The sequence below is a fragment of the Lampris incognitus genome, chromosome 6 (genome assembly GCF_029633865.1).
Source record: "Lampris incognitus isolate fLamInc1 chromosome 6, fLamInc1.hap2, whole genome shotgun sequence".
NCBI classification, from domain to species: Eukaryota; Metazoa; Chordata; class Actinopteri; order Lampriformes; family Lampridae; genus Lampris; species Lampris incognitus.
This window is the reverse complement of record NC_079216.1, coordinates 21,559,807-21,575,690: the sequence shown is the minus strand read 5'-3', so window position 1 is coordinate 21,575,690 and position 15,884 is coordinate 21,559,807.

The window sequence follows — 15,884 nt, the reverse complement described above, 5'->3', positions numbered from 1 at the left end:
ATAATCACGGGAGGGGGGCAGGGGACCCACCAGGTCAACATTGACGTGGTCAAACCGCCTCTCTGGAACCACAAACGGCGCCAAAGGGGCCTTGGTATGGCGGTGCACCTTGGCGCGTTGGCACTCCACACACGAGCCGGCCCAGGCTCTAACATCCTTACGGAGCCCAGGCCAAACGAACTTGACGCTCACCAGCTTGGTCGAGGCCTTCACTCCCGGGTGGGAAAGGCCGTGGACGGTGTCGAAAACTCGGCGCCGCCAGGAAGTAGGCACCAGGGGGCGCGGTTGACCGGTGGAGATGTCACAGAGGAGGGTGGTATTGGCCACGTCGAATGTCACGTCCTCCAGCCGTAGCGCCGTAGGGGTCGACCGGTAGTCTTGAACGGTCGCGTCCTTGGCTTGGTCCGCTGCCATAGCGGCGTAGTCGAGTCCCAAGTGAACGGCGTTAACAACTGCCCGTGAAAGGCAGTCGGCGACGAAGTTATCCTTGCCCGACACGTGTTGTATGTCCGTGGTAAACTCGGAAACCGCCGCGAGATGGCGCTGCTGACGCCCAGACCACGGTTCTGAGGTTTTGGCCATACAGAACGTCAGCGGTTTGTGGTCCACGAAAGCGGTGAACTGTCGGCCCTCCAATAGGAACCTAAAGTGTCTGGTTGCGAGGAAGAGACCCAGTAGTTCCCTATCAAAGGTGCTGTATTTGCGCTCGCTCTCACGGAGTTGTTTATTGAAGAACGCCAACGGCTGCCAACTCCCCCCCCCACTGCGCACACACGGCCCCCACGGCGTAGTCGGAGGCATCCGTTGTAAGGGCTATGGGGGCGGCAGGCGACGGGTGAGCTAGCAGCGCAGCGTTGGCCAGCGCGGTCTTGGCGGCCACAAAAGACTCGTCCATCCCCGAAGACCAGTCCAGCTCGTCCTTAGACTTCTTACCCCGCAGGGCCTCATACATGGGACGCATGATGTGGGTGGCACGGGGCAGGAAATGGTTATAAAAGTTCACCATGCCCAGGAATTCCTGCAGCGACTGTACAGTGCGGGGGCGGGGGAACATGGTGACAGCCTCAACCCTGGCAGGGAGGGGAACGGCCCCCTGTGGAGTGATGTGGTGCCCGAGGAAGGTGATGGACGACTCCCCGAACTGACACTTAGCTGGGTTGATGATGAGGCTGTGTTCGCTGAGCCTGTCGAACAGCTGTCTGAGGTGCGTCATGTGTTCCTCCGCCGACGCGCTGGCCACGAGGATGTCGTCTAAGTACACAAACAAAAATGGCATGTCGCGGAGCACAGAATCCATAAGGCGCTGAAACGTCTGCGCCGCCCCTTTAAGGCCGAAAGGCATACGTAAGAACTCAAAGAGCCCAAAGGGTGTGATGACAGCCGTTTTTGGGACATCCAGTGGGTGGACCGGCCCTTGGTGATACCCCCGCACTAAGTCGATTTTGGAATAGATGGCAGCGCCCGCCATATGGGTAGAGAAATCTTGTATGTGCGGTATGGGGTACCGGTCGGGGGTCGTGGCATTGTTTAGGCGACGGTAGTCCCCGCACGGGCGCCAACCCCCGTCGGCCTTAGTAACCATGTGAAGAGGGGAAGCCCACGGGCTGTCAGAACGGCGGACAATGCCGAGGCGCTCCATAGTCGAAAACTCCTCCCTGGCTATTGCGAGCTTGGCCGAGTCGAGGCGTCGGGCCCGGGCGTAAACTGGGGGGCCCATTGTGGTGATATGATGTTCCACGCCGTGCTTGGCCACCGCCGAGGAGAAGGTGGGTGTGGTGAGCTCGGGGAAATTGGCGAGCAGGCGTTGGTATGGATCCCCGGTGGAGAGTGTGTTAGCGAGGCACAGCGCTCCAGCCCCCCCAAGCGTGCAGGGGTATGAGACGGCATCAATCACGCGACAGTTTTTAACATCCACCAGCAGGTTGAAAGCACAGAGGAAATCCGCACCTAGGAGCGGGGTGGATACAGCAGCCATCACAAAGTCCCAGCCGAAACGTCGGCCGCCAAAACACACGTCCACATGTCTGATACCGTACGTCCGAATGGACGTGCCGTTGGCGGCGTCCATCTGGGGGCCGTGACTGTCGGTCATCGTGTCCACAGCTTGTGCTGATAGTATGCTGCGTTGAGCGCCAGAGTCAACCAGCAGCCGCCGGCCCGACAAGGAGTCTCTGATGAACAACAGCTTGCAGTCACGGCCGGCGCCCATAGCCGTTAACGAGCGCCGGCCTTGGCGTTTCCCTGAACCCTGTAACTGCAGGGTTTGCGACACTGTTTTGCTTTTGCCCCAAACCTGGCACGGTAATAACAGAGCCCGTCGTCAGGTTGGCGGCGTTCTGTCACCGCAGCCGCGGTGTCCATATAGTCGTACAAAGGTGGTGGTGGGGCGGTCTGGTGGGGTAGCAGGGCATGCACAAACTGTTGCCGGTTGGCCAGGAAAACCCTGTCTGCTTCAGCAGCCAGAGAACGGTAGTCCTTGGAGGCGGCGAGAGGAGAACTGGCCAGTGCTGTGCGTACAGGTGCGGGGAGCTGCCTCAGAAAAATGTGTGTGAAAAGAAAGGCCGGATCAGCCGATCCCAGCACAGACAGCATTTTTTCCATTAACTCAGACGGTTTGCCGTCGCCGAGGCCATTCGGGGACAGTAAACGGTCTGCCTTCTCCGGCTCCGACAGTTCAAATAGTTTCAGGAGGAATGTCTTTATAGCATCGTACTTGCCAGCAGCTGGCGGAGCTTCCAACAGTGTCATTGCTCGCGCCGTTGTCGATGCGTCTAACGCTGCCACTACGTGGAAGTACTGCGTTGCATCCTGCGTTATCCCTCTCAGCTGGAACTGGGCTTCTACATGTTGAAACCACGGTCGTGGATTATGCTGCCAAAAGTCGGGTAGCTTCACAGTAGCGGCGTAAATGCTAGCGTTAGCAATAGCCATGTTGTTAGCACCGGCGTCGGGAGCGGGTACCGCGGCAGCATTATTCCCGGCGTCTTCGTTGTCAGACATACTCGTATTAGTAGTTCGATCACGTCGGAGTCACCAATGTGGAGTTAGAAAACAACGAGACAGGAAACGTGAGAGTAGACGTAGTCGAGGTAGTTTACTAGCTCCAACTTAGCATGTCATACATTCGACAACGACACTGAACTCAACTCTCAACCGGAAGCGGAAGTGCATTATCTGACCCCTCGCCTCTTCCCTTAAAGGTACACCGTCCTCTTAGGTGAATGTCTCTCGTTATATAGATGTGGGTCACCACACCATCACATTTATTACTTTCTGGGGTCCACTTGGAGGACACGTTCCACACGTGCGCAGTAGATTGGGATCTGACTGCAGCGTCTGACGTGTTTCCGTGCGCACATTACGAATCAATTAAAAGTGGCCACATACATGGAAGAAGAGCTGCCTTTTCTGTTGTACTTAGCGCAGGTACATACAAAAAGCAAGCATGGAAAGTACAGTACACATTTGATTGTCTTTGTGTTGTTTTAAAGACGACTTGTAGAGGTGCAGGTAGCGATGGACCTCTTCACACAGCCTCTCTTCAAATCTAGCGGCCATTTTGGTTTCAAGCGCATGCACAGTTGGTGCCCTGACCTGCACACAGACAGCTGGGTGCAGACATCCGCGGACTTGGGTAGTGACGAAATTTGTGTCATGTGGACTCTAGCGGACCTTCGCGTACTCGCAGACGCGGAAAGTTTTTTTTTAAAACCTTTTTTTTATTGTCAATATTATACAATCAACAAGGCACATCATGTTCAAGAGAATATCTTTTACAACAAACAAAAGAAACTGAGTGAGCATAATCGTAACAAAAAATAAATTACAAAAAAAATACAAATAAAACACAAGTGGTCAATCAGGAATTAAGGTACATAGATACCGATAAAGACGGTTTTTTGAGTTTTACAACATTTTACATATTTTATATAGTATTATCTCATTTTGATATGCAGCAAACATTGGAATAATTTTTAAAAAGCGACATTTGTTATGAAAAATCTAGCCAAAATAATTAAATGATTATTCCCAAATTCTGTTTTCTTGTCCTCCAATTGTAAACCAAATTTTATATTTTCATATGTTAAAATCTGAGTAATTTGATCATTGTAGGTTATCCAATTTTGAAAAGCATCCCAAAAGGCCCTAATTAAGCTACACGAAAAAAAAGATGTTCTATTGTTTCAATGTCTGCGTTACAGAAAGGGCAATTATTTAAATCTAAATTAAACCTTTGGTATAAGAAGTCATTGCACGGGTAGATCTCGTTCAACATTTTAAAGTGAGCTTCTTTAGCCTTGGGTGGGATTGGAAAGGAAAGGTAACTGGTTCTTATCTTAATTATACAATTTCTGGTGTATTCCTTGAACAAAAATTTCCTCTTCAAGGGTGAAGAGAAACAAATTGAGGTGAGATAAGTCCTTAATAATTTATTATTGCATTTTTTATCTAAAAAACTACATCCATCTATGACTAAAGTAGGCATTGGTGGAATAACCACAGAATAAGTCAGCATGCCTTTGATTAAAATAATCATTGCTTGTGGAATTGCCTTGATTTCTACGTTGTATTGTTTATTAGTACAAACCAGATTGTATTTTCCCATGAAAGCATCATATTGTAGCGAATTCGGGGGGGGGGGCAGCCCGGGAACCGCCACAGCCGGGACGCGAACCCGTGTTTTTCACTCCACAAGCGACAACGTTAACCAGTCGACTAAAGGGTCCGACCCGTTAGTTAAGGATCAACGTGTCTACATGCACGTTACACTACCCCGCTCCTTCGGGAAGCGCCTCTCCGCGCTTCAGCATTTCAGCTCCCTCACGCCTCTGGGCGCACGCGCTTCCGATGGCCTTACCGTCCCACCATTCCACTTCTGACACCAATGTAGCGAATTCGGGGGGCAGCCTGGGAACCGCCACAACCGGGACGCGAACCCGTGTTTCCCACTCTGCAAGCGACAACGTTAACCAGTCGACTAAAGGGTCTTTAGTCAAGGACCAACGTGTCTACTTATCCATGCACGTTACAATATGTTGAAACATTTCCACGACTATCCAATAGATGCAAAATGGACCAGATACCTTTCCCCATCCAGTCTTTGTAATAGAAAGATTTTCTCTTGATTAATATGCATCTATTATTCCATACTGGGACTGTGTGTAGGGTAAAGTTATCAATTTCCAATAACGGAGGACTTGTTGATGAAAAGCAGATAGCTTATCAGGTAGTTTATCGCAGACGCGGAAAGTATAACGCTGTAGTGGTTATAGGGATACATAATTACCCTTATTGAGCTAGTAGGAACGTTTGTTTACATCTGCTGTTTTCTCAGTTCGTGTTTACTGTGACACACTTCCACTGCGCGGGTTTTTGTGGTTGTTGATATGGTGAAGGAATAAATGGTGCACGTTGTGTAGCCGAAAGAGAAAGTTGTCAGGACTCCTGATTGAGCTCCTCTACAACGCCGGTTTAAGGGAGATGGTATCCCTTAGGGTGACTATATTTTGGTGCTCAAAAAAATAGGACACTGGGAACAGGTGCGGCAGGAGGCAGGTAGACACCCGAAGTTGGTGGAAGGCTGGTCCTAAAACCCGGAAATGAATTAGGATTTTTGCACTTCCGGCTCCCTCGTCTTGAACTCGGTGGGTTTTTTGAATGGGTTTTTTTGTTGGATGCTTCAAATAAGGTCTGTGGTTAAGACAAGTTTAAGATATTTTCATGTTTTCTTTTTCTACGAAATAAAATACGTCAGCAAATAACCCACTCGTGAATTTTGAAGCTTTGAGGTGTCTTAAAAAAGGCGGGGTTGCTAACAAGTGGCTAAATGAGACTACAGAGGTTGTCGGGGACATTATACATCACGGTGAACACAGAGAGACTCTGGGTTTGCGCCATAAGGTCAGCTCACATGGCAATGATGTCCATGTCAACACCACACTTATAGACCGGCAGCCAAGAGCATTTTGGTCAAACGAACGAGGTACCAACATCTGAACACAGGAATATTTATGGTGTGTAGTGATATAACGCCATGTATATCCACTGGAACTACACTAGGTGTTATGTACTACCCGGACTGTTATTATGGTTACACCACTACCATGTATGGTTATTACGTCTGCCTACTGAGCCACGATTAAACCTGAGTTCTATAACCTGGTGTGGTCATTGATCCTCGACCAATACTACCCCAAGTATTACTTCATGGTGGCAGCGGTAAAGTACTCTCTATGAAGAATGAAGATAGACTGCTAAAATTGTCCGTGGATAATTTCTGTCATTATTCAAGCAAGAGTGCGCCGGAGCTGAGCTAGCCGCAAAGCTAACTAGCTAGCTAGTAACAGGAGACGTCATGGCATCGCATCTACCGACGATGAATTGGTCCGACCCGGACCTGGGTGAGGCAATTTCACTGTATAAACAGAAAATGACTCTGTATTTAGAAGATGAAGAAATAAATGGCGCAGCTAAACAAGCTAGGAAAATATGTCGTGGAATCGGAGATGAAGGATTAAAAAGACTGAACGCCAGTGGTCTCACTGATGATGAAAAGAAAAGGCCTGCCAAACTATGGGACTTCTTTGAAAAACAGCTAAAGTTGAACGTAAATTTCAGAATCCGTAGACTGCAACTGATGCAACACAGACAGAAACCAGATGAGAATATTGATGATTTTGTGACCAGAGCCAGAACACTAGCACAGAAATGTCAGTTTTCAGACGAAGAGCTTAACGAGCGTATGATTGAGCTTATTATTGCGAGCACTCCCCATGATGCCCTGAGGAATGATCTATACAGCAAACCAAAAGGATATTCCTTAGCAGAGGTTCTGGCCGAGGGACGAAAATATGAAGCCCTGACAGCAGGCAATGAACAGTTAGACAAACTTAGCCTGTCACACAATGAGAGAATCCACGCTGTGGACAGGGACCGCATATGTCGTAACTGTGGGAGAAGCCACAAACCACGTCGATGTCCTGCATATGATGATGAATGCAATGCGTGTGGTGCAAAAGGTCACTGGGAGCGGTGCTGCAGGAAGGCCAAACGAGAGTGCCAGGAACACTCCAGCCAGAGCAGGAGCGGGGGAAGTCCCACACACCACAAGACAAACAGCACAAGCGCAAAACCTATATAGACAAAAAGCAACAGAGCAGGACTCGCATACATGCTGTAGAGAGTAGCAGTGAAACAGACAGTGAGAACGAAAGTACTTACCAGAAACAGTTCCACTCCATAACTATCAGTGAAAAGTGCATGCATAGCATAGACAGCAAGCCGGCCAGAGAGGAGGCGTACACAGTCCTGAAGGTGACACCACCTGACCTACCTGGTCGTGGATACACACTACGTCTGAAGATAGACACAGGTGCGTCAGGCAACACACTCCCATTGTGTACCTTCAAGCAGATGTACGGTGAAAATGCATGCACCCAGAAACGACTGAAAAAAACCAACAGGAGGCTATCTGCATACAGTGCTCACGCCATCCCCTGCCTAGGCACCATTGACATTCCATGCCAGTACAAAGAATCCAAATGGATCAATGCAAAGTTCTATGTTGTAGACGTACCAGGGCCAGCCATAGTTGGGCTGCCAACATGTGAACTGTTAAACCTAGTGACTGTCAATATAGATGCAGTGACCGAGAAAGGACATGCAAACCAGAAAAAAGTCAACACAAGACAGACAAAACCCAAAATGACCATATCTAACAGTGCAGACCTAAAGAGAGCATACCCAGACCAGTTTGACAAAATTGGCAACTTCAGTGGAAAGGCCAAGCTCTTCCTGAAAAAGGATGCTGAACCATTCATAGACCCACCACGTAAGTGCAGCATTCACATCAAAGACAAACTGAAAGATGAACTGAATAACCTAGTCGAACAAGATGTGTTAAGAAAAGTAGAACAGCACACAGACTGGTGCTCGAGTCTGGCATACAGCACAAAGAAAGACGGTTCCCTTCGCATATGCTTAGACCCCCAAAAGCTTAATGCCAGCCTTAGGAGATGCCCACACAAGATTCCTACTGTGGAGGAACTGAACCCGAAGTTTGCAAATGCAAAAATATTCAGCAAACTTGACGCAAAAGCTGGATATTGGTCAATACACCTAGAGGAAGAGTCACAACTGCTAACCACATTCCGAACTCCATTTGGTAGATACTGCTGGAAACGTTTGCCATTTGGTCTCAGTGTCTCTCAAGATCTCTTCCAGGCAAAGATGGACCAAATCCTGGAGGGGCTCGACGGTGTCGTCAGCATAGCCGATGATATCGCAGTCTACGGAGCAAGCGAAGAGGAGCATGACAGGAACCTGACCAACCTGATGGAGAGAGCAGCCAAGACAGGTATTGTGTTCAACAGTGACAAGTGCACAATCAAACAGACAAGCATCTCATTCTTTGGCAACCTGTACACAGACAAAGGTATCAAACCTGACCCAGCCAAAATCAGGGACATCCAGAAAATGCCGACACCCCAGAACAAAGATGAACTGAGCAGATTCTTGGGGATGCTGACCTACCTGTCACCCTACATCCCAAAGTTTGCAGACAAAGCACACACACTGAGGGTGCTGCTGAAAAGTGACGTGCCTTGGACATGGGACACTGACCACCAAAAGAGCTTTGAGGACCTGAATCAGTTATCAACGAACATGACTGCCTGAAGTACTATGATCCAAGCACACCTCTGACACTTGAGGTCGATGCATCACAGAAAGGACTGGGCATGGCATTAGTGCAGAACAAAAGACCCATAGCTTTTGGCTCAAAGACACTGGACGACTGCCAATCCAGGTACAGCAACATAGAGCGAGAAATGCTGGCCATAGTCTATGGAATGCAGCGATACCATACCTACCTGTATGGGAAGTCATTCATTGTAGTTACAGACCACAAACCCCTCGTTACCATATGCACAAAGCCACTGCATGCCGCCCTGCCACGGCTTCAGCGAATGCTGATAAAAACACAAGGATACAACTACGAGGTCACGTATCGACGAGGAAACCAGATGGTCCTGGCAGACACACTCAGCCGACTACCCAACCCTGAGAACAACAGCAACATCGAGCTGGACGAGCGCATTGACGGAATAGAGGCAGAAGTCGAGGATCCAGAGATGCTCACTGTTGCAATGATAAACTTCTCTCCCGAGAAACAGGGCGCACTCCGCACGGAAACCACCAGCGACCCCAGACTCAATGCACTGAAAGAGCTGATCCACCAGGGATGGCCAGACAACATCAAAGCTCTACCAAGACAACTACGTGAGTACTGGTCATTCAGAGATGAGCTCGCAGTTGAAGCAGGAGTCATATTTCTCTACCGGAAAATGGTGGATTGCTCCCTCCGGGTCAGGGATGAGTTGTTGCCTCAAGTGAAGGAGTTCAAGTATCTCAGGGTGTTGTTCACGAGTGAGGGTAGGATGGAGCGGAAGATTGACAGGCGGATTGGTGTAGCATCAGCAGTAATGTGACGTACCGGACCGTTGTGGTGAAGAAGGAGCTGAGCCGGAGGGTAAAGCTCTCAAATTACCAGTTAATCTTCGTTCCAACCCTCACCTATGGTCATGAGCTTTGGGTAGTGACCGAAAGGGTGAGATTGCGGATACAAGCGGCTGGAATGAGTTTCCTCCATAGGGTGTCTGGGCTCAGTCTTAGAGATAGGGTGAGGACCTCGGACATCCGGAGGGAGCTTGGAGTAGAGCCGCTGCTCCTTCGCATCGAAAGGAGCCAGTTGAGATGGTCCGGGCATCTGATTAGGATGCCTCCTGGGCGCCTTCCTTTGGAGGTTTACCGGGCACGGCCAACTGGGGGAAGACCCCGGGGTAGACCTAGAACTCGCTGGAGGGACTACATGTCCAATCTGGCCTAGGAATGTCTTGGGATCTCCCAGGAGGAGCTGGAGGGCGTTGCTAGGGGAGGGGGACGTCTGGAGTGCCCTACCTAGCTTGCTGCCATTGCAACCCGACCCCGGAAAAGCGTCTGAAGATGAGATGAGATGAGGTAGGTCCCACAGAGTACAGAATGGCCCCTGCCAGACAAATATTCTGCTGCAAAGGGCCCAGCAGACGCCTCTAATGTCATCCCTATGTCCATTACTTTAATGCTTGCATATTGTTCTTCCTAGATTTCTAGCTCGAACCAGAACCGCTCCACGTAGGAACTTCGTTCAAACTTTGTCATGTAGGTCTTGTAAATGACACTTCAGCTATGATATTTTCATTTTTGTGCACTTTTTACTTTTTTCTGAAATAGTTAAGATAATGGCGTAAAAAATTCCTATTTAAATACATGGTGGAATCTTGGTGACTTTAACATTCTATAGCTGTCAATTGTCTACATTCACTGCTGCAGTCTCTGCAGCTCTCTCTCTCTCTCTCTCTCTCTCTCTCTCTCTCTCTCTCTCTCTCTCTCTCTCTCTCTCTCTCTCTCTCTCTCTCTCTCTCTCTCTCTCTATCTGTTTGTCTGGCTGTCTATCTATCTGTTTGTCTGTTTGTCTGTCTGTCTGTCTGTCTACATAATTTCTTTCAGGACAAATGTGGTCCCTATGTCTTAGAATCTTAGAGGGAACCTAGAGTAAATATTGAAAGCACCGTTTGAAACAGATTTTGAATAATCAATCAACATTTTTTAATTAACTTTGGCTTTTTTAGATGGATGCTCATATTTCTAGTTCACTTTCTGAGTCATCGCTGCAGGGTAGTTCAGAACTTGAATCATCAGCATCCATACGGTCATCCTCTAGTTCCCCTTCCTGGAAAAGATTGTCTGGGACAGCAGATCCCAAGAACCAGTCAGGAGCATAGTATCCATTCTTGTGCTTCCACCCAACTTGTATATGGAGGAAGTGAAAATGAGGGCTCTGATGTCCTATCCAGGGACACTACCTAGCCATTGGTTCAGATTTGTGGACGACGCCTGGGTTAAAATTAAATCTCAGGACATAATACTAACCACATTAATTCTGTGGACAACTACATCAAGTTCACCAGGGAGGGTGTGAAAAATAACAGATTAGCCTTCTTGGACAGTGAAATTGCAATTAGTGATGGGGGTACATTTGATTGTTGATGTTTACAGTAAACCAGCACATGCTGATCAGTACTTAAGGTTTGATCATCCACTGGAGCACAAACTAGGAGTCATCAGGATGATGTACCACTGAGCTGACAACGTCCACACTGACACAGCAGCTGGGGAAGGGGAGAAATCCCACATTAAACAGGCCCTGGTCAAGTGTGGTTTTCCTAACTGGGCGTTTTTCAAAGCCAGGAAGATGCTCAAACAGTGTACCAGTCGATCGAAGAGAGAGGGAGGACAACAATGGCCTAAGTGTAAACCAGTGGTGATTTCATATGTGATGGGAGTGTTGAAATAGTTGAGATGCATATTTTCTAAACACTGCATCTCGTTTGCTTTCAAACCCCAAAACACGCTGCACCAAATATTTGTCCATCACAAGGATCGGGTCCCCTAGCACAAATGGCAATATAGTGTACATTGTTACGGAGATCCCATCTCCCATCTACAGGAGAGTACACTCTTTCAAGGATGAGGACGTGCACATACATCCTTGGTGGGGAGAAACGCTGGTTTGAATGGGGAGTCAAAGAGGCCATCTATGTGAAGAGGGAACGACCATCCCTGAACCGAAGGGAGGGGGCCTAAGAGTACATGTCACCATCTTACAATGCTGTGATTTCAACTATTCCCTAATCCTCTGTGAATAGTACACATGGCCATTGTAACTGTAGTTAAAGGTCACAGCAATTTGCATATGAAACCGATCCCTGTTTTTGGTCGTTATGCCACTGTGTTGTTTATAAGGGTGGGATACCTGCAGTCAGTTGAGACTGAAGAGGTCACTTAGATGAATGATGAAACATTTCTCTCAATAAACGTTGTGTCCAGATGAACTGATTCAGCTTTCTGTGACTAGACACTAGTGTTTGACCAATGTTTGCGTGAATGTAAGTAGTTTGAACAATGTTTGCATGAAGGGTGTGTATATGACAGACCAATGGTGGTATGCAATAATGTGTGACCTAAAGAGAAAGGTCAAAGCAATGCAAAAATACACACAACAAATGACAACTGTAGAAAGCAAAAGCCAAATCTCGGACATTTTTGGCGATTTAGAAATATCGGCTTGATGCATATTTTAGGTCCCCAAAAGAGGACATATCCAGGAAAAAGAGGAGGTATGGTCACCCTAGTATCCCTTCCTCTAATGGAATTATATGCACCCAGGTAACCCCTCATGCTTAGTGCAGCTCTTTGGAGAGAGGATTCAGTTATACATAGAGGGGGAAGCACACAAGGATGTTTTGGCATAGCTCACCCCAAGAGCGGTGAAGAGTGACCAGCCATATTTTTCAAATACAGTCAATACAGGAGACACTGCAAGGGCTTGTGACGGACACTCTGTGCCCCCCCCCCCCCGCTCCTAGACCCTTGTGAACCAGTGGTTAAGTAACCTCTTTGTCATTCTGAGGAACTGGCTTTGACAGCATCAGACAATTTGGAGTGATTATCGGATCCACAAGAGTCTGACCTGATGGTTAGGTCCACTGAGTATGCTGATCTGCCCTCTCCAGCCTCTGTGCCTATGCCCTTTGTCTATGACTGAGGCTCCCATAATTGAGTTGCCATTGCTATGTGACTTAATGGCTCAATTGTAGTCATTGTAAAAAGTAACTTCTCTTCTGCTCTACGCAGGGACTCAAATGGCCAGTCTGCCTGATGCTTTCTCTCACTTTTTCAGCTTGTCATAATTGTGCTTCATCTGGCTAAACCACTAAGCCTTAAATGATTATGTAAATGTTTTTAACTGCTCCCTTTTATTGTTGTAAACTGTGTTTAAACATTTTATGTTATACACTTTAAATACATGGTGACTTAAATTTGGGGGATAGATTCCCATAGAACACCAGTAGCCTCAAAGCCTGCAATATGCCGCCCCTCCTTTTTCCTCTCTTGTCCACTGTTTTAGTGAGGGTAAGAGTGCTGAAAGTGGAGTCCTACTGGTTGTTCTGGACTGGTCCCACAAGGCTTTGATGGCAGACCTGATGGAGTTGCTGGTGCGTGCCCTGTGGTTTCTCCCAGTCAGAGCAGATATGCTGTTGCATGTGGGCTCAGGGGCAGCACTGGCACTCAAACCCAGGGTTTTTAATCACCAGAGTTTCTTTCACCTTCCACCAGTAGCTCATGTGCTTGAAATTCATATGAGCTCTGAACTCTGAGATGCACATTGAGCTCTGACAGCATTCAGAACTCTGTTCGGAGTGCTCTTAATGAGCCTCCGTTTGAGACATTGGCCAGTCTGAATTTTAAGCTTCTCTCATTCAAGGCAGCCTTCTTACTTTCTTAGCCTCTGCAAAGTATGTAGAACTGTGCACACTGTTCATTAGACTCCTCATGCATGAGGTCGGAAGGAGGGGATTCTGAGGTCTATCTTCTTCATAAGCCTGCTTAGGTCTTCTCTCCATCTCTCACCTGTTCGTTTTACAAACTTTTCATCCTCTCCCTCATTAACTTTCTGGAAGATGCCAGGCTGCAACAACCTATGCTGTATCAGCTATGCTGCATCACCCATACTAGCACCAGTCGATGATTTTTATATCTGTTATCGAAACATGGTTGCAGGGCCAGGCTTTAACCAGCTAGTATCTTTCTCATTGGCAGACTCTGTGGTCTGGCTTACAGCAATGCAGACATGGCTACTCTTAACAGGGTGGTTGTCCTGTCCACTAGAAATGTAACTACCTCTTAGGCTTTATATTTGCAGGGCTTCACTGAAGGACATCTGCAGCTCGCTAGACTTTACCTCTGACTTTGGCCAGGTTTTATTGGTTGAATGAGGAATCTTCTTCAGTGGCACCCTCTGTCCATGGGGCAGAAGAGCAACCATGATGCCCTTGGTAAGTTTTCTATCTATAAAGACGTGTGTTGACCAAGATGAAACAAAGTTAGGCTATGGTGGCAAGTTGGTTCTATGACTGAAGGTCAGCACGTCACTCAGATTCTGTGGTCACCCTTTTTACCAGTCTTTTGAGAGATGCATTATGCAGTCTCGAAACACAGAAATACATTGATGTGCTTTGCATCTAATCGTGTCTTAGCACTTAAAGGGAGCAAAATGCAAACGCTACGCAGATGTCCTTTAGAAGTCTGGATTAGACTGCATGTTTGTAGTTCAACATTGAAATTCAAATTAAACCATCACATCTGTGATTTAGCATCATAACTGTGCATATATGCTGGGAAACAATCATATTTTTGATGGTGTCAGTTTCATTTTGTATATGCACAAATTTTTGCTGACGTAAATATTGTAACGTGCATGGATAAGTAGACACGTTGGCCCTTGGCTAATGGGTCGGACCCTTTATTCGACTGATAAACGTTATCGCTTGCGGAGTGGGAGACACGGGTTCGCGTCCCGGCTGTAGCGACGGTCTCCCAGACTACACCCCGAATTCGCTACATTGGTATCAGAAGTGGGATGGGGAGACCGTGAGACCATCGGAAGCGCGTGCTCTCAGAGGCGTGAGATAGCTGGTATGCTGACGCGCTTCCCGAAGGAGGGGGGTAGTGGAACGACTAGACTTGCTAGCCCTTGGTTAACGGGTCGGACGCTTTAGTCTACTGGTCACCGTAGTCGCCTGTGGTGCAGCAGACCTGGGTTCGCGTCCCGGCTGCGGCGGTTCCCGGCTGCCCACCCGAATTCGCTACAAAATGTTGTCATGTAGTGCAACCACAAGCTTCACTTACCCAAAGGAATTGAATCAAGTGCAACTAGACTTGGTATATATCCGTGAAGACGTTTTTGCCTCTCATCCAAGAGGCTTCATCAGTTCGTGCCTTTCTGACTAGACCAAGCTAGTCTCAAGCTAGTCATAGCTTCCCGAAGGAGGGGGGAAGCATATCAGCTCCTTCACGCCTCTGGGCGCATACGCTTCCGATGACCTCACGATCTGACCATCCCACTTCTGACACCAATGTAGCGAATTCAGGGGGCAGCTCGGGACGCCGCATCCGGGACGCGAACCCATGGCTCCCTCACCACAAGCGACTACGTTAACCAGTCGACTAAAGGGTCCGACCCGTTAGTCAAGGGCCAACGTGTCTACTCATTCGGGCACGTTACAATATAAACTGTCACTTTTTGTCAAAGCAAGTAAGAGTCAGAGGAGAAAGACTTCATTGTTATAAACAAGTTGACCCTTTACCATTATCATCAACAATCAGTGTTGTCCTTTATGGATGTCATTTCTAAGATCATTTATATCTTCAGTATGAATGCAATGCAGTAATTTGATGTAGGGATGCACCGGTATCATTTTTTTTTCACTGTAGATACTGATTCGGACAACACATTTCGAGCCATTTTGCCTTTATTTGTTAAATGTTAATTCATGGCCTTTGGTATTGGATTTTATTCTTAGGTAAAACCAGCAATAACGATGTTCCATAGTAGCCTGGTATCAGCTGATAACCAGTGCCGGTATCTGTGTCGGTGCATCCCTAGTTTGATGTATTATATGAGTTAGCAGAAGCAGACGTAGCTGAAACCAAAGTGCAGGGTTAGGTTGTGGCCTTTAGGGTCCAGTGTGAGATTGGTTATCATTGGCCTCTGAGTTGATTGACATCAATAGTGAGCCAACGTCGTGTCAGTCCCGTCAAACAAATGCCGTCTGATTTCGCCTCATCTCCTTCACGAGCTCGTCTTGACTCATCAGGTACTGGAAGTAAAGCGTTGTGAGTGGCAATGCGTTAGAAAGCACGTCAGCAGTAAGTTAAAGTTGTCTTTCATCACCTGGGGTCGGGTTTTGGAATTTTCCTATTCCTTGTTAAGGATTGTTACGAGG